This window comes from Vulpes vulpes, chromosome 15 (assembly GCF_048418805.1).
Source record: "Vulpes vulpes isolate BD-2025 chromosome 15, VulVul3, whole genome shotgun sequence".
Lineage (NCBI taxonomy): Eukaryota > Metazoa > Chordata > Mammalia > Carnivora > Canidae > Vulpes > Vulpes vulpes.
In genome coordinates this window covers 72,773,154-72,792,521 of record NC_132794.1, presented here as the reverse complement: position 1 = coordinate 72,792,521, position 19,368 = coordinate 72,773,154, and the positions used below count along the sequence as shown (strand labels likewise).

Here is a 19,368-nt window from a genome sequence, read left to right as displayed (position 1 = left end):
CCCACTGTGACAGCAGTAGGCCCTCGCGTACTGTGGTGGAATACCTTTGAGTTTCAGTGTCAATTCAAGGTCAACGAGAGGGACACCTGGGTGGCCCAGTGGTTGAGTGCCTGCCTTCCGCTCAGGGCATGATCCCAGGGTCCTGGGATCGAGTCCCCCATCGGGCTCCCCGCATGCAGCCTGCTTCTCCCTCTGCCTGTGTCTCTGCCTCCCTCTCTGTGTCTCTCATGAAGAAATAAATAAAATCTTTAAAAATAAAAATAAAATAAAAGTCAATGAGAGGTGAGAGGTAGGTTGAGAGAGACCGAGAGGTATGAAGTCTAGAAGCATAGACAAGAAACATCGCCAGTCGTGCTGTAAGGAAGGGAGGCGGAGCTGCATGCACGTGGGTTGGAGGGAGACTTTTGCTGTAAATCTTCTTGTGCTTTTTGAACTTTGAAAGATGTAAATGTACGGCATATTCAGAAAACAAACGATAATTAGAAACGGAAAAAGTGCACCACCGGCTCTTTATTGATTCCTTCACAAAACACTTTTGGGCAACCCCAGCTACGTGCCAAGGTGGTCAGGTCTCCACGATGAACAAAACAGGCAGGAATCCCTGCCCTTTGGGCTTCTATTCCTGCGGGAGACAAGCCCTAAATGCCATAAATAAATGAAGACTCTAGCACACTAGTGATGATGGAGGCTGGGCAAGCAGAGTGAGGAATGCTGGAGGTCCACACTTCACAGGGTGGGCAGGCGGGCGTCTCTGAGATGGTGAAGTTGGATCAGACTGGAGGGAAGCTCGGGGGTTGGGGGAGCAACAGATCCCGGGAAGGGCCCTCCAGCAGGAGGAGCGGGCCAGGTGGGGCTCTAACGGGGGCAGGTGCTCTGCTTGGGATAGAAAGGAGGTGGTGGCGGGACTGGGGTGAGCAAGATGGAAGGGGGAAGGCCTGGGGTCCGGAGGGAGAAGCTGGGGAGGGGCCAGAGGAGACAGGGCGTTTTGGGTCACCATAAAGAATTCAGCTTCTATTTTGGGTTAAATTGAGCCACTGGGAAGTTTTGAGTAGTGGGGATATCTGACTTAGGATTTAAAAGGATTGCTCAGGGGGCACCTGGGAGGTTCAGTGGTTGAGCATCTGCCTTCAGCTCAGGTCTTGATCCTCGGGTCCTTGGGTCTAGCCCCACATCGGGCTCCCTGATGGCGGGGAGCCTGCTTTTCTCTCTCTCCTCCCCACTTGTGCTCTCTCTCCCTATCTTTCTTTCTCCAATAAATAAAATAAAATAAAATAAAAAATTTTTAAAGGAAAGGATTGCTCTGGTTTGTGTGTTGAGGAGAGACTATAGGGCAGAAGGATGGAAACAGATTAGAGCCTCTTACAACAATGCGGGTGCAAGATGATGGTGACTATACTCACTTCCTAGACCTGCCTTAACAAATTAACACGGAGTAGGTGGACTGAAACAGACACAAGTCTATTCTCTAACACTCCTGGAGTCTAAAAGTCCCAAATCTAGGTGTCAGCAGGGCAATGTTCCCTCTGAGGGCTCCCGAGGAGAATACTTCCTTGCTTCTTCCAGCTTCTGGTGGCTCCAGACATTTCCTGGCTTGGGACTGCAAAACTCCCACCTCCACTTCCACCTTCTCTGGTCTTCTCCTGGGGTCCCTGTGTCTCTGATCTCTCTCTGCCTCTCTCTCTTACTGGATCCAGGGCCCACCCTGAGCGTAGGATGATCCCACCTCAAGATACTAAATTACGACTACAAAGACCTTTTTTCCAAATAAGGCCACATTCACAGAGGAGCATAATTCAACCCACTACAGTGACTTAGGGCCACGCTGATGACAGTGAAAGCATTAAAAAGATTTTGGATATGTTTGGAAGACAGAGCCCACATAGGACTTGAAGAATAAGAGGATGAAGAGTCAAAAGTGACTGCATGGGTTATGGCTGAATGACTAGAAGGATGGAGTTGCCACCGATGAGCTTAAAAAGGCTGCAGGTGGATCAGACTGGGAGAATGTTAGATCAGTTCACTCTTGAACGCTGAAAGCTGGAGATGAGTATCTGGCGCCCAACTGGAGATGTCAGGTAGGCAGGTGCATGTAAATGCCAGGGTGAAGGAGAGAGTTCTAGGCTCAGGCCATAAATCTGTGACTCATCAGCATGCAGGTGGTATTTAAAATCATAAAGCTGGGGACACCTGGGTGGCTTAGCAGTTGAGCATCTGCCTTCCGCTCAGGTCGTGATCCTGGGGTCCTGGGATTGAGTCCTACATCGGGCTCCCTGCGTGGAGCCTGCTTCTCCCTCTGCCTGTGTCTCTGTCTCTCTCTCTCTCTGTGTCTCTCATGAATAAATAAATAAATAAAATCTTTAAAAAATAAAATTAGGGCAGCCCTGGTGGCTCAGTGGTTTAGCACTGCCTGCAGCCCAGGGCATGATCCTGGAGACCCCGGATCGAGTCCCACGTCAGGCTCTCTGTATGGTGCCTGCTTCTCCCTCTGCCTGTGTCTCTGCCTCTCTCTCTGTCTCTATGAATAAATAAATAAAGTCTTAAAAATAATAATAAATAAATTAAATTAAATTAAAAAATCCTAGAGCTGGATGCAATTGTCTCAGCTGTAAGACAGTAAGAAGAGGGAAGAGAACCTGTGCCCAGGACCAGTGCTTGGCTGCAGCCAAAGATTTGACGTTCCTGCTCCCAACTAGCCCATGGGTGCGGGCAGGAGGCAGACTGATATGCATAGATCACTGTGGCTTACAACTGCCAGCCACCCTTCCTCCCCAGCCAGCACCCAGGCCACCACGGGGCATGACCACTCTTCCTGCACACATCCTCCAAGTGGCCGATAGGTCATGGCTTCTTTTTTTCATAGACTTCCTTTAATGATCCATTCCCCTGGACATGCATACATATTGAAGAGTAAGAGCAAGAAGAGGGAAAGACGAGCCCCTTGTGGTTTGGGGTAAGCCCCCTGCAGTCACCACGAAGACCGTGGACCACGGCACCCCGGGGTTCATCTCCACCACAGAAAACAATTCCCATTTCCCACTTTTCTTTCCAAACCAAAGGCCTGTCAGACACGTCAGTTCAGATCAAAATAGCGCTGCCCATGAGAGTGGCATTGCCAACCTCTTCATTTCTGCAGCTTTTAGCTGCCAGTCCCATTCGTTGAAAGACGAGAAAACAAATATATTGGCAAGTTGTCAGGAAATATTTTCTCCCAAAATCCAGTATACTGGGGATCCCTGGGTGGCTCAGGAGTTTAGTGCCTGCCTTTGGGCCAGGGTGTGATCCTGGAGTCCCGGGATCAAGTCCCACATCAGGCTCCCGGCATGGAGCCTGCTTCTCCTTCCTCCTGTGTCTCTGCCTCTCTCTCTCTCTCTCTCTCTCTCTCTCTCTCTCTCTATGTCTATCATAAATAAATAAATAAATCTTTAAAAAAAACCAATATACTGTGTGTGCCTCAAATCTATTTATATTAAAAAAATAATAAAATCAATGCTTCTGTTTGTAGAACAGCCGCATCTTCTAATCGAGTTTACCTTCACTGTGAAGAGACTCTACAGTCTGCTGAGAGCTTTCTCCACCCAGGAAAGGTGTGTTTCTGCACGTGGGTGATGGCACCAAAGTTTTGGAATAGACAAGAGCAGTCGGCGTGGAGCAAAGCCAAGGCCAAGAGTGTCGTCTTTTTGCTGACCATCAGTGTAGTTCCATCTTATGGCCCCAAAATATAAGTATTTGCAATTATGCTCTTGAGGTAAAGAGAGGCAGGATTTTGCCAACACTGTTGGAGTTTCAACTGGTACAACTAATTCATATATTGTTTAAGATGTGCATATCCTCAACCCACTCGATCCTCATATGGCAACAGAGCCTACAAATATAACCACATATATACACAAAGCATATTGCAAAGACATTGCCTGCAGCCTTCTAAGTAATAGCAGAAACCTGTGAACAACCGAAAAGTCCATCAGCAAACACATTTTTTGTAGTGTCTATGAAATGGAACACTGTGTCTCTATGAAAGCCTGGGTGTGTTAGTTTGCTCGGGCTGCCGTTAACAAAAACCAGAGACTGGGGGCCTGAAACAACAGAAAGGGATTTTCTCCAAGTTCTGGAGACTAAAAGTCCAAGATCAAGGTGTCAAGGCCGAGATTTCTTCTGAAGCTTCTCTCCTCGGCTTGCAGACCACTCACCCCCTGCTCGCTGTGCGCTCACCTGCTCATCTCTCTGGGCATACACTTGTCTGATGTTTCTGTATCCTAACCTCTGCTTAAAAGGACACCAGTCAAAAAATAAAAAATTAAAAAAATTTAAAAAAGGACACCAGTCATATTGGATTAGGGCACATCCTAATGACCCATTTTAACTTCATTACCTTTTTTAAAGGCCTTATCTCTCAGTACAGTCACATTCTGAGGTACCCGGGGTTAGGGCTTCAACATATGCATTTTGGGGAGGACACAATTCAGCTTTTAACACTGGACTAGCTCCATATACTCTAACTTGGAAAAGTGGCCATGAAATTCTGCTTAGAGAAAGAAACGAGCTGTAGAAGAGTCTGTAGCATGATCCTGATGTGGCTTTAAAATAATGTGTGCATGTGTGGGTGTGTGATGTAGAAAAACATCAGCAAGGGCACATACCAAACAGTTAGTGGTGGCTCTTTCTAGAGAGTAGGATGGGAATTAAGAGAGGTCCATCCAACTTTCTATTTTATAAATGCTCACATTGTTTGAATTTTTTTAAACAAAAAGCAAGAAATATGGTTGTTGTAATTTAATTTTTGCAAATCTGGCAAGAGAAAAGGAAGGCTGCTCTTGCTCCCCTGGAGGGTCCAATGACGGTACATGGCTCAGTATCTTCATCATTGTCACTGGATTGGGGGCCTACCATGTGCCGGGTGTCTTATTATAAGTCTTATTTGGGGTGTCTGGGTGGCTCAGTCAGTTAAGTGTCTGACTTCTGCTCAGGTCACAATCTCAGGGTCCAGCGGGGAGTCTGCTTTGCCCTCTTCCTCTGCCTCCCCCCACACTTCTGCGCTCTCTCCCTCTCAAATAAATAAAATCTTTAAAAAAATCTCATTTGATTCCCCACCATAGTGCTATAGGCTACCCATTAGTACCCCCATCTTACAAATAGGGAACTTGAGCTCAGAGAGGGTAGAGGATTGACCCAAAGTTACACAACAAGTAATGGGCAGAGAGATGGGAGTCAGGCCTGTCATCCAGAGGCCATGTGGATGGCTTGAATCAAATCTTCCCTTTTGCTAAAAAATGACTTGGAGCACCTGCTGCTGAGCTTGTTGCTGGTAGGGGATTAGTGACATTTCCTTAGAGAAGGGGTGTCCCCTCTTTGGCTACTGGGAACTCACCCAGGAGATGCCCACAATGAGTTCTCCAACTGCTCTTCCTTTGAGCTAACATTAGTGAGTGCCCACTGCATGCCCAGCTCTGCTTATAAACGCTTCGCTTTTGTCAACAGATCCCTTGCAACGACTCCATTTTGTAGATGAGAAGAGTGAGGCATGAAGAGCTCCCCAAAAGAGAGAGAATATGATGAGTCATGCTGGCTTTGTGCAAGCTGCTGAACAGCTAGGTACCCTGCTCTCAATTACTCACCACGTGGCAGGAATAGCACAAGTAATACAAATCCCTTGGTAATCAAATAGGATCAACTGGAAAATGTGGGCCAGAAGACAGCGGAAGTTAAGCAAATTCACCACTGAGATAATGGGTGCTGCAGCGCCAAAAACAGTGCCTGGCACAGTGTGTGGCCTCCTGGACAAGCAGTTGTTCAGCCTCAGACCGCAGGCAAGGGGCCAAGTGCCTAGGATGGGCACTAAGCTGGGGCCACACTGATCCTTGAGTCCCTGGGTGTGAGCGTACATCCAGAGGTGAAATTGAGATCCAGAGCTGGAAATTCTGCTCAATCCAGAATCAATCTCAGATTTCCAATGCAGAGCTGAGAATTCAGGTTTAGTGCTGAGGAGTGAAGACTTGGTCACTGGGCAGAGCTGCAGGAGGGGTCTCTGTGGCAGGTGGGGCATCGGTATGAACGAGCTGGCAGGCTTGAGCTCGTAGTACATGCTGAACATAGACGTGTATCCTTGCAGCCTAAAGCCAGGAAGTGTTACTAGTGCATTGGTGATATTTGGGGGTGCCTTGGAGCTCCATACTTTTAGCCAACATTAATGCCCTGAGACTGATCAGAGTCCATCAGGGTACTGGGCCCAGTGGGTGATTTCATGGATGCTGCATTGTTCAAAGCTATGCACAAAAGTGGGTTAGAAAGAAATAGACAGGGACCCCTGGGTGGCTCAGGGGTTGACCATCTGCCTTCGGCTCAGGGTGTGATCCTGGAGTCCCGGGATCAAGTCCCATGTCGGGCTCCCTTCATGGAGCCTGCTTCTCCCTCTGCCTGTGTCTCTGCCTCTTTCTCTCTCTGTCACGAATAATAAATAAAATCTTAAAAAAAAAGAAAGAAGAAAAGAAAGAAAAAGAAAGAAAGAAGAAAGAAGAAAAGAAAGAAAGAAAGAAAGAAAGAAAGAAAGAAAGAAAGAAAGAAAGAAAGAAAGAAATAGACAAAACTCTCCAAGACAGAATGAGGGCCGACAAGAGTGAATGCAAAGTCCTGCAGTGAGGTTCACAATATCATGGCACAAGATGGTTAGAGAGCTCAGGCTGGACAAGACTTGACGTGAAGGCTTTAAATTACTCCCTTGGCCATAAATTCCATATGAACTTAAAATATGACACAGCTGCCAGGAAAGCTGGTGCAAATTCAGTCTCCACTTCTAGAAGCATGATGTTTAGGTCAAGAGAGGTGAGGGTCCCACGTCCCGGGACTGGCCAGACATCCCCAGGGCTTTGGATCTAGCCAGTGAACAGTAGTAGCAGTTGTAAACCAGCAGCCCAGGGGCTGGATCCAGCCCGTGGGCACATTCTATTTGGCTTACACAATGCTGTCAAAAAAAAAAAAAAAAAAAAAAAAAAACCAACAAAAACAGAATCAAGAACGCACAAAAACTGATCTGATAAAAATAAAAAATTTCCAAACAGAAACCCAGATCTCCAGCAGCTTCCGAAAGCTTCCAAGATCTGGCACTGGCATCATCGCTTCATGACAACACCTGGCTGGATCCGAGCAGCATCTGCTTCCTTCAGACCAAGCATTTGCTTGCCAGTTTGCCCACCACTCCCTGCCATCGCCAACCGTGCGGATGAGGGTTGGTTGCCTTCTATTACTGAATTTGCAGAGGAAAACTTCGTATCCAGCTCTCTGTGCAGAGTGGGGAAACGGGAGAGTGAGAAGACCATGCAATTTTAGTCGACGGCCTGCTCCTTTTGTTTTCCTGACTAGCCTGGTGTCTGTGGAAGCTCGAATTCACAGAGAACAGGACACCCAGAGGAAGAAGAACAACACCTCGGAAGGTCTGATGGGGAAGGGCGAGGTTGGCTGTGGGTATTTAGCCTGGAGAAGATTAGGCTCCGAGGATGTAGGACTGTGGCGTGCAGATATCGGAAGGACTGTCGCAGGGCAGGGGACTGGCCTGTGTGGTACTTTGGTGGGTGGACCAGATGACACGAGTTCTAGAGAAGCAGACTTCACCTTCCTAGACGGATGACTTTTGGAGCAACCAAGCCTTCCAAATCGGGATGGGCTGTCTCGGGGAATGCAGAAGTAGAAGGGGTGGAAGTTGCCAGGGGATGGGATAGAAGGAGCATAGGAGGAGGCAGTGCCGAGCCAGGCATTCCCTCCCACCATTAGTCACCGTGGCCTTCGACGAGTTAGTTAACTTGATGCCTATAAAACAGGCATTAAAATCATGCTGCCTTAAAAAAAAAAAAATCATGCTGCCTTTTAGAGATACATTGAGGCTGAAACTAAAGAGTGCAAGCAAATTATTTTGTATAACGTTTGGCATGCAGTAAACACCCAGTAAATGTTAGCTGTTATTATTTGCAATGGGGTGAAAGGTTGGATAAATTCATTTCTAAGCACACTGCCAAGTCCTGGTTCCGTGATGCTACGTCCCATCCATCTCCGTTCCCTCCCTCCAAGAAGTTACTAAACAACAAAGAAAGTGAGTGAATTTTCAATCTCATCTTCTTTTATTGCTTCGCTCCCACTCCCACCAAGGCACTTCTAACTCATGAAACGGCCACAGGCTAGCTCTGTGAACTGCAGGCTTTATTTTTAGCTCCTTCTGTGGCCTCTTCCTTCGTGCCAAATACCCTGGAAGTCCGAGCAGCCTCTGCAGAAGGTATGCTTATTTGAAAATGTTTGCTCATCTCGGTTGCTTCAGATTTCACATCGATTGTCTTGAGGCCTTTTATCAGTAGTGACGATATCAATGGGCTGAATCAAGTTCAAGATCAATCAGCTTCTTATGACAGGAGCCTGGAAGAAGCAAAGACAAAATGCTGAGCCGTTACGGGGAGACAGAGACTTCTTCCTCTGAGCATGGGGTAAACATGGGCTGTATGGGCTGCTGGGCCTGCGGTGTTACAGCTAAATTTGGTAGAGAAGGAAAAAATTGTGAGAAGAACACAAGTTTCTTTTTCTAGCAGAAGCTGGCTGTGGCAGACACTGCAAAATATATGCCCATTCCTCCTTCCTCCTTCTTTGTTAAAACCCCAGTTTTGTTCAGGATGTGAATGTGCCCGGTTAGTTAGGCTTTCCTAGTTTCCCCCCCGGGGTGGCTTGTCCTTATGGTTGAAACACAGGTTGACTTCTTGTTAAAAGAGAATGATAAATTAAAATTAAAAAAAAAAAAAAAAAAGTGGGCAGCCCGGGTGGCTCAGCGGTTTAGCACCTGCCTTCAGTCCAGGGTGTGATCCTGGAGACCTGGGATCAAGTCCCACGTCCCACGTTGGGCTCCCTGCATGGAGCCTGCTCCTCCCTCTGCCTGTGTCTCTGCCTCTCTCTGTCTCATGAATAAATAAATAAAAATCTTAAAAAAAAAAAAAAACAAGAGAATGATAAACATCTTACTTAAGTCATTGTTTATCATGTGTTCCGGTACTTCCAGCCAACCAGAGTCTCTACAGTTCTCAAATCCTCAACTGGGTGTCCGACAGTTCAATCCAATTCTGACACTATTTAGCCAGAATTAGAGTCAGACCCCACAGGCTAGAGGCTCCATCGCACAAGATGACCCCCACTTCAGATGCTGGTCATGAGTCCTGGGCCATCCTTATTGCTTATCAACCAGCTATAAATCCAGGGTTCCACTACCCTCTCCTCAGGTTTAATAATTTGCTAGAACTGCTCACAGAACTCAGCACTTTACTTGTTCTTACTGGCTTATTAAAAAAGATTTAACTTGGGAACAGCCAAATGGAAGAGAAGCATAGGGCAAGGTCTAGGGGTGCATATGGAGCTTCCAGGCCCTCTCCAGGCACTACCCGGTCAGTACTTCCAGGAGTTCACCAACCCAGAAGCACCTGAACCTGTTGTCTAGAGGTTGTTTTATTATTTTTTTTTTAAAGATTTTATTTATTTATTCATGAGAGACACAGAGACAGAGGCAGAGACACAGGCAGACGGAGAAGCAGGCTCCATGCAGGGGAACCTGATGGGGGCCTCGATCCCAGGATCCTGGGATCAGGACCTGAGCCGAAGGCAGATGCTCAACCACTGAGCCACCCAGGCATCCCTGTTTCGAGGTTTTTTTTTTTTTTTTTTAAGATTTTTTTATTTGTTCATGAGAGACACAGAGAGAGGCAGAGGCACAGGCAGAGGGAGGAGAAGCAGGCTCCATGCAGGGAGCCCGATGCGGGAATCGACCCCAGGGACTCCAGGATCACGCCCTGGGCCAAAGGCAGGCGCTAAACGGCTGAGCCACCCAGGGATCGAGGTTTTTAATGAAGATTTCAATACTAGGCATGATTGAAATCACTGGCCATTCATGATTGAACTCAATCTCCAGCCCCTCTCCCCTACCCTGCCTCTTTTCCTTTTCTTCTCCTTACAACTAACCCTCACCTCCCAAAAAGCTAAAATATGCCAAGTTCCTACAGAAGCATCTCAGTGACTGAGAATCTAGGGATTAGGACCTGAGCTCCTTAGGGTTACAAACTGATAGCCTACAGATACATTTTGATTGGAGCTCAGTTTTTATTTTTATTTTTTAATTTTAAAAATTTTTTTATTTATGATAGTCACAGAGAGAGAGAGAGGCAGAGACACAAGCAGGCTCCATGCACCGGGAGCCTGACGTGGGACTCGATCCTGGTTCTCCAGGATTGCACCCTGGGCCAAAGGCAGGCGCCAAACCGCTGCGCCACCCAGGGATCCCCTGGAGCTCAGTTTTTAAAAGCAGGGAAATTTCAGGGGCACCTGGGTGGTTCAGTTGGTTAAGCATCCGACTCGATTTCTGCTCAGGGCATGACCTCAGGGTCCTGGGAGCAAATCCCAAATTGGGCTCCATGCTCAGCAGGGAGTCTGCTGGAGGTTCTCTCTGCTTCCTCTGCCCCTCCCCACCTAATAAATAAATAAATCTTTTTTAAAAATAAGAGTTGGGAGGGCAGCCTAGGTGGCTCAGTGATTTAGCGCTGCCTTCAGCCCAGGGTGCCTGATCCTGGAGACCCAGGATCAAGTCCCACATCAGGCTCCCTACATGGAGCCTGCTTCTCCCTTTGCCTGTGTCTCTGCCTCTCTCTCTCTCTGTATGTCTCTCATGAATAAATAAATAAAATCTTAAAAAAAAAATAAAAGTAGTGAAGTTTCAAAGTAAAAATAGACTCATAAATATAGAAAAAAAACCTGGTGGTTGCTGGGGGGAGGGAGTGGGGCTGGGTAAAATAGGTAAAGGGGATGAAGAGGTACAAATTTCCAGTTATAAAATAAATTAGTCATGAGGATGAAAAGTACATCACAGGGAACACAGACAATAATATTGTAATAACATCATATGGTGACAGATGGTAACTGCACTTCCCATGGAAGCATTCTGCGATGTATGCAAGTGTTGAATCGCTATGTCGTAAGCCTGAAACTAACGTTATATGTCAACTCTACTTCAATTTTTTAAAAAGTAGGGAGATTTCATATTAGAATTCAGGTTCCCAGCTTCCCTTGAAAATCTGAAAGAGCAGGCAATTTCTGGGTTGACATGCTTCCATGGCAACAAGAGGCAAGAGCTGTTGACGCTTCCCTCTTAGAAGGGCCACGGCTCTCCAGCTCACCAGAGTCCATAATGGTCTCGTCCACACTGGAACCACAGGCTCTAACTTGCCTTCTCTGCCTCACTCATTTCTCTCATCTCTCTGGCCTCCGAAGGGTTTTCAGTTGCAACCCCTGCTTGAAACTAATTCTGAATTTTCTCTCTTTCACCGTACCTCCCCCTCACCAATTTATCTCCTCTCTGTAATAGGTGCTATTAGTTTCCACTCGCTCACCGTAATTCCATCATCATGCTTTATCTCAAGTCCTTCCCAGCTGGAGGACAGCTCAAACAGTGCCTTGCCTTTTGTTTAAGCAATGCCAAAAACCCCACCTCCTTTTATTTTTTTTTAAAAAAGATTTTATCTATTTACTTGAGAGAGCATGAGCATGAGCAGGGAGGAGGGTTTAGAGGGAGAGGGAGAAGCAGACTCCCCCACTGAGCAGGGATCCCGATGCAGGGCTCCAGCCTAGGGCCTCCTCCACCTCCATCATGACCTGAGCCACCCAGCCGCCCCTCCTACCTCCTTTTAAAAGCCTCGCTTGGGGATCCCTGGGTAGCTCAGCGGTTCAGGGCCTGCCTTTGACTCAGGGCATGATCCTGGAGTCCTGGGATCGAGTCCCATGTCAGGCTCCCTGCATGGAGCCTGCTTCTCTCTCTGCCTGTGTCTCTGCCTTTCTCTCTCTTTGTGTGTCTATCATGAATAAATAAATAAAATCTTTTAAAAAAATAAAAATAAAAGCCTCGCTTGCCTTAATAGTGGTAGTGGATTCATCTGGATTCAACCGTGTTTAAATTCAGGACCCTGGACTCCTCTCCATAATGTCTCAGGTCAAAGCTTCATTATCGATATTACTGTTTCTGGATTACAGATAGATGCCCAAGACACGAGGATAGAGTCTTCGTACAAAGCAATATTCTATAACGTGAGGACCAAGAAACACAACTTAAGTCCCTTTCAAAGAGACATATTTGGTTCAAATTTGGAGAACCCTTGAAGGCAGTGGTTCTCGAAGTGTGGTCCTTAGAACAGCATCACTAGCCTTACCTTTTCTTTTCACAGCTTTTTAAAGACTTTTTAAAGTCTTTAAAAGCTTTTTTAAAGACTTCAGTCTCCGGCCTCACCCCTGACCTAACAGATGAGGCGCTCTGGGGGGCAAGGTCCAGCAATCTGTTTTAACGAGCCTTTCGGTTCATTCTGATGCACGCTGCAGTTTGGGAATCACTAACTTAGAGTCGTCCCACACCTGCTGGCCTTGTGGTTCCAGTTTGAGCCAAGCAGGGTAAATAGGCCCCCTCCCCCAAGGGGCAGTTGGTTCTGCTGCCTTTTTTATATTTTCCAGAGTCCCTCATGGCTGCAGGTTAGTGATTCCCAAAGTAGCTCAGCATCAGAGCCACCTGGCAACTGCTTCCCAGCTCTCCCTGCCCCCACTCTGAATCAGCAGGTCTGGGCTAGAGCCTGGAAGTATGCGGCTCTAACAAGCTCCCTAGGTGATGCTAGTGATCACTTGTGTTTGGAAACCATTTGTAGAAAGTACCTGCTAATGGGTCATCTCTTGCTACCCACCACTAAGCCCAGATCGGGGCAATCTGGCACTCCAGTTCCTAGAAAACCACTTTCAAAGTCCAATGGTTTTGGAGGGGCACTGAGTGGCACAGGGCATCTGTGAGTGATCCATCTGTCTGCACACTGCACCACTTCTGAGTGCGAACTGCAGCTCGCCTGACCAAATGCCCACACTACCAAACTGTTTGGTAGGCCTGCCCTCTGGGGCTTTTTGTAATGGCATTTGACCCATAATATGCTTTCTGCCTGGCCACAGGGGATTGCTCGCAGACCTTCTGGAGGGTTAATAAATAAATGATGGGCTTCTTTCTGGCCACGGGAAACCATCTCAAGGTCAATGATATTGCAGAGCAGGGCTTTACAGAGCTTGCTAAGATTAAAAAATCATCAGCTCCCACTAACCACATCCCCTCTTTTCTGAAACTTTGAAGCTTTGCTGCTGCAAAAAAGGAGCACAATTAAGCCTCGATAAAATTTTAATAGCAGGAATTATGCACTCTGCAACCAGCCTACAATTAGCCGTTGCTATGCTACGGGCAGAACCTAATCACGATAATGAGGCAAACAAAGGGAGGGAATTAATCAGGGCTATAAGGTTAGTGCACAGCCGGTTCCATCCCGGAGCACTGATTTCTGAAACACAGCAGTTGGGCCCCTGGGAAATCTCAGTCCTACGCAAGGTTAGATTAGCTGGTGTGGGGTGGGTGTGTGCAATCTTCTGAGTAAGGAAGGCTACGTGTGATATGATTCCTACACTGCCATGACGATGCATTCATTTTTAAAAAATGATGATGCCCCTACTCTGGGCAGAAAACCATGCTAGTTTCTGTGAGAGAGAGATTGTTATACCAGACACAAGCCCGGTCCTCCAGGACTTCGCAACCCCAGGTGTGCTCCTTGGACCAGAAGCAACAGCAGCACCTGGGAGCTCGTTAGAGATGCACAATCTGGGCAGCCTGGGTGGCTCGGCGATTTAGCGCAGCCTTCAGCCCAGGGTGTGATGCTGGAGTCCCAGGATGGAGTCCCACGACGGGCTCCCTGCATGGGGCCTGCTTCTCCCTCTGCCTGTGTCTCTGCCTCTCTCTGTGTGTCTCTCATGAATAAATAAATAAAAATCTTTAGAAAAATGCAGAATCTCAGGTCCCACCCAGACCACCTGAATCACAGCTGAATTTTAATAAGATCTCCAGGTAACCTGCATGCATACAGAAGACGATGCACTCTACTCCAGATCTCTTCCTGGTAATTATAACACTGGTAATTATAACATTGGCATTATAATGATAACAGCTATCGTTTATGCCAGGTTTTGCCTGAGGCATCCCAAATGCATGACCATCTAATTTAATCCTTACTATAACCCTGTGAAGTTCCCCCCCCTCATTATGCTTGTGAGGAAACTGAGGCTCAGAAGAGTTAAAAAACTTGCCCAAGGTCACCCAACTAGCAGGAAGAGGAAGTAGAATGGGAATTCCAGGGTTTCCTGATGGCAAAGTCTGCATTCTTACCTTCTGCTTTGAAGTGCCCCCTATTGTGAACAGATGGAGGGTAAATACAAATGAACACAATTCAGGGGCCCCTGGGTGGCTCAGTTGGTTAAGTGTCTGTGTTTGGTTCAGGTCATGATCCCAGTGTCCTGGGATCGAGTCCCACGTTGAGGGGGGTCCTGGCTCAGCAGGAAGCCTGCTTCTGCTTCTCCCTCTCCCTCTGCCTCTGCCTGCCGCTCCCCCTGCTTGTGTGCTCTCTCCGTGTCAAATAAACAAATAAATAAAATATTTTTTTAAAAATCACAATTCAGATCAGTGATAAAGGGTCACGGATGAGTCAAAAAGGGAAGATGGATTTAAGAGATTATAAAGAGGTAGTAGTCCCTTTTGGCTGGGGTGAGCAGGGATGGAGGAAGTAGCATTTGAGCTGGAATTTGAGTAAGTAGGATTTATGCAGATATAATGGCAGGAAGGGTGTTCCCGGCAGCAGGATCAGCATAAGCAAAGCACAGTGACTTGAAGGCATGGGGCTAATGGGAAGAACACTTGAGTGTGATCCATGTGTGAGGTGGGGATGGCTTATGGAAGGCGTTGAATGTCGAGATAACATCATTGGGAGGTGATGAGGATCCATGGAGGGTGTCTGAGCTGGGCTTGTGTCATGGTCAGGCCAACCTCTCAAAAGAGCTGTCCTGGATGTTCTGAACTGCACTGAGAAGACCAGAGAGAAGCCTGAGAGCTCAAGTCACCATGGGGTCTTTGGGGTCTGAACTGAGGGTGTCAGTGAGATTGGAAAGGAAGGGGTGCCAAGAGATCCTTGTAGATGGGGGGACAAGGCATTGGGATGAGTCACAGCTTCCAACTCCAGACCCCACCCTTGGTGACTGGGAGAGCACCAAATCAAAGGGAAAGATGCTTTGAGTAGAAAGATGGCATCGTGATTTGAGATGTATTACATTTGATGCGATTTGCATCCTCTCATCAGCAGCATCAATGCTCATCCCACAGATGTTTACCGAGAGGGACAGCAAAATGAATAAGGCACAGAAGCAAAGAAATGACAGTCCACAGTAACTGAGCACCACGTGCAGGGCAATGCCTTACTGACTCCTCTACTGCCTCCTGAAGTGACTTCTCACCCAGTCCCTAAAACCCAGGATGCACATTCTAATCATCGAGGGAGCTTAAAAACAAAACAACAACAACAACAACAAAAACAGGACCTAGTTACTGAGATGAGTGAGGGTCCTGGTCCAAGGCGGTGAGGGTATCAGCTGAGTCTTAGTGGAACCTCCGCTTGTATTAATGCTCTTTAGCTAAAGAGCACCAGAAACACATCTGTAGTTAAACAAGTGAATGCACTTGGGCTTCGATGGGTGACTTGGGAGCAGGGTCTGAGGAAGTGGGGGTTGTCCTAGTTGGATGGCTTTGGAAAGCGGGGGCAATTGGAGGAGTATCTCAAAAAAATCCCCTCTAGGGAAAGGGGAGACCGGAATAGAGACAAAGTTGAGGGGCACCTGGGTGGCTCAATGGCTGAACGTCTGCCTTTGGCTCAGGTCATGATCCCCAGGTCCTGGGATCCAGTCTGGCATCCGGATCCCTGCATGGAGCCTGCTTCTCCCTCTGCCTATGTCTCTGCCTCTCTCTCTCTCTCTGTGTCTCTCATGAATAAATAAATAAAATCTTAAAAAAGAAAGAAAAAGACAAAGTTGAAATTGGTAAAGAAGTAGCAGCCACTCATCATGGCCAAGAGAGGGGGTATCTGGGACTTGGCAGATGGCAGAGTGATCCTGTTTTGTCTGAGCTGGAACAAAATTAGGAGGTGGCCTTGCTTCATCTCGTTGCAGCTTGGTCTCAGAGTAAACTTGTCTGCAGTTGGCATTCTGTGAAATCATTTTTATCTAATAGGAACTTAACCTGGCCTGGCTCTGCGCATCAGGCCGGCTTCTGAGTGTCGGGGTGCCACCACCCATGCCCTCCGTGTACCTCCGTCCTCGTCCTCCAGGCAGCTGGGGGCAAAGGAAAGAGAAGACCCAGCCGAGGGGAAGGAAGAGGGAAGCAGGTGTACAGCTCAGGAAGTGAAAAGCCAGGGCGGAGGAGGAAGAGGTGCAGCTGGGTGTGGGGAGGGCAGGCTGCCAATCCCGCTGCCCAGCCCCGAACTGCACGGCACAGTAGGCCGCTAGGCCACTGAACTTGGGTGGCCGGGCAGGAAAGGGCCCCGACTGAGCCCGGGATGAGGGGGAACCATTCATTAATTTTTCACTGTCCTGCAGTCCAGCCCTCACTTGTCAGCGGGGACCTCGTGGCCCAGCCCCCTCGGAGCCAGCGCTCATCTGCCATCTGTTGGGCATCAGGCGACCAGGGATGCTCAGCTTGGTGTGAAGGGGGACCTGCTTACTGAAGGGGAGGCGGCGGGCGGTGAGGGGGTCCGGGGAGCCAGGCCCCAAAGCCCCGGGTCAGGGGAAGGGGAGCTTAGAGGACTCTTGGCCAGACTGTTCCCTATGCAGATTGACAACGGACCGTGTGCGGGCGAGGGCTCTCCTGCATCTGGAGTCTGGCCCTACAGCAGGTGTGTGCAGCCTCCCTGCCTCCACTCCAGCTTTTCTAGAGCTGAGGAGGGGGATCCCCTGAGCCCTTCGGTGCTCCCAGCCTGCTCGGGAGCTGCCATCTGGGCGGCCTGTGCCTTCCCTCCACTTTGGGGCTGGCCCTGTGGACTCTGATGGTTCAGAAGCTGTGGAGACAGCAGGGGCCAGGTGGCACCAAACCTGCCATGTCTGTTGTGCCTTTTCTTGCCTCGGCCCAGGCTTTCCTCTTCCTGGAAAGCCTCTGGCTCCCGTGCCCCAGCCAGCCACGCTGAAGGCAAATTCCTGCTCCCCCAGCAGAATCAGTTGTCCCCTCCTCCATGCTCCCCGAGGGGGGCCTTTGTCCCTCTTCTACAGAGAAACTCCTGTGTTTCTTGCTTTGTTTGTTACTTGCTTTGTTTGTTACTTGTGTTGTTTGCTACTGTGTGATCCCCACATGAGTGTCTCTCCTAGGGACAGGGAATGGGTTTATCCATCTCTTGGTCCCCAGCCCCTGGACCTTGGCCAGACTCCTACCAGACATTTGGTAAATGTGTGCAGAGGCGAGGAGAGAGAACCCGACGGCCACTCAAAACTCCCAGCAACATCCTGGGGGTTGAGGGGACCCAGAAGCCAGGCAGCCAAGTGGGCCCTGGATGCTGTTGAAGACGGGCAGCCCCTTTCTCATCTGGGCTGAGCTGCAGCCGGGCGCCCCTGCCCCTCCTCTCCCCATCTCACCGGGGCTTCTATGGAGTCGGGAGTAGCTAAGCCAGACGTGGAAAGTTCCAAACTCAGGAAGAATCTAGGCCACAGTTAGCAGCAGGTACTCTGCCGTTAGTTCAGGAGAGCCTCAAAGGAAGGAGCGAGTGGCAGGTGGCTGCCCTGTTGATACAATTTTAACCTACAACTTTTGCTGCTCTCTAGAACCAGCTCCTCGGTGGGGCCATGGAGAAAAACAACCAAACCATAAACCCCAAGCAAAGTTCCCAGGGCGATAAGATGGGGGACTTGGGGACTGGAAACATTACTCAACCCCCCCCACCCCCGCCCCGGGCTCCCTGGCGGGGAAGCAGAGGTAGCTTCGGCTCTCCCCTGGGATGGCTGTGTCCCTGGGCAGGCCACAGGCTGTGGCCGTGTCTCCTGGCCCTCGTCAGGGCCTCTGCATGGGGACCTGTGTTTGGTAGTGTTCGGGTGGAGCCGGGCCCCCTCTTTGCAAATAGTGCAGCTCCACAGTTATGCACCTCAACGCCCGGGAGCTTCGGTGGGGAGGATGCTAAGTGAGTGATCATCAGCACATGCATGAGGATTCCTAGTGTTTGTGATGGGCGAGACACCCCGAAACTGAGACTCGGGAGAGGCCGGGAAGATAGGAGGGGTTTCTGTTCTCAGCCAGAGATGAGCATGGGGCTCGGCATCTCAGTACTCCCCAACCTGCCAATTCCTACCCCAGGCACATCAGGAGCCACAGAGGCTCCTTTCTGAGGTTTCGAGATCCAGCCAGGGGTGCGGGTAGGAAGGGGGAGAGAGTTGGGAATAACATTTGAAACGTTCCCCTAAGCCCAGCCTCATGGGCCAGGGGGCAAGACCTTGGCAGTGATGATCTCATAGAGGCCACTCAGTGTAGCGGAGTGAGGGAAGATCTGCATGGCACGTAGGCTGGGGTTCAAATCCCAGCTCCACCCCCCACTAGGTCTGTGATCCTCGACAAACATTTGAATTCCTCAAGCAGCTAGTCCATCTTCCCTAATAGAGATCGTGTCCTTCTGAAGCTGCTGGGATTTGGATGAAAAGGAAGGACATGGGCAGCCCGGGTGGCTCAGCGGGTTAGGCTGCCTTCGGCCCAGGCCGTGATCCTGGGGATCCAGGATCGAGTCCCGCATGGGCTCCCTGCATGGAGCCTGTGTCTCTGCCTCTCTCTGTGTCTCTCATGAATAAAAAAATAAAATCTTGGAAAGAAAGAAAAGAAAAGAAAAGAAAAGAGAAAGGAAAGGAAAGGAAAGAAAAAAAGAAAAAAAAGAAAAGAAAAGAAAAGAAAAGAAAAGAAAAGAAAGAAAAAAGAAAAGAAAAGAAAAGAAAAGAAAAGAAAAGGAAGGACACGGCCCGTTGGGAAGGAAGGAGCACAGGCCAACCTACTGGAGCTGCCGGAGGAAGGAAGTGCCCTTCCCACCCACCCCTCTTCGCAGGAGAGGTGGACACCGCCCCACGCCCCCACCCCCCGGCCTGCAGGCCTGCACACCAGACAGCCTTGTTTCTCAGAACACGGATTACCTTGGAGTTCACCTGCGTCTGGACACTCGGTGGGAGGAAGCAGCTAGCTGGCTGCTTGGTGGGTTCCAAATATTGCTCCCCCACCCCGCCCGGTGTGTAAAGCCAAACTCCTAATCTGTCCTAAAGAACAGCTCCCCAGCTGCCTGCAGGGCCTCAAGCTTGAGCAGGGCTGGGAGTGGATGAGCGTCTCCTTTCCCATCGTGATTTTATCGACTCTAATCGCTTCTCTGTCCAGACTTGAAGCCTCCAAGTTTTCAGCTTCAAGTGATTCATCTCCGAGGCCACCCCCATGGGCCCCTCCCTCATCTGCTGCTTAATTGGAGA

General features: G+C 49.0%; 1 long non-coding RNA gene across 1 annotated transcript in view; it reads right to left on the bottom strand.

The window, feature by feature from the left end:
• Nucleotides 1–2,841: 2,841 nt before the first annotated feature.
• LOC140595812 (uncharacterized) overlaps nt 2,842–19,368 on the bottom strand; it is a 34,402-nt gene continuing 17,875 nt past the window's right edge. Inside the window, exon 2 of the long non-coding RNA XR_011997699.1 lies at nt 2,842–8,394. This is a non-coding gene — a long non-coding RNA (uncharacterized lncRNA). The remainder of the gene's footprint in view (nt 8,395–19,368) is intronic.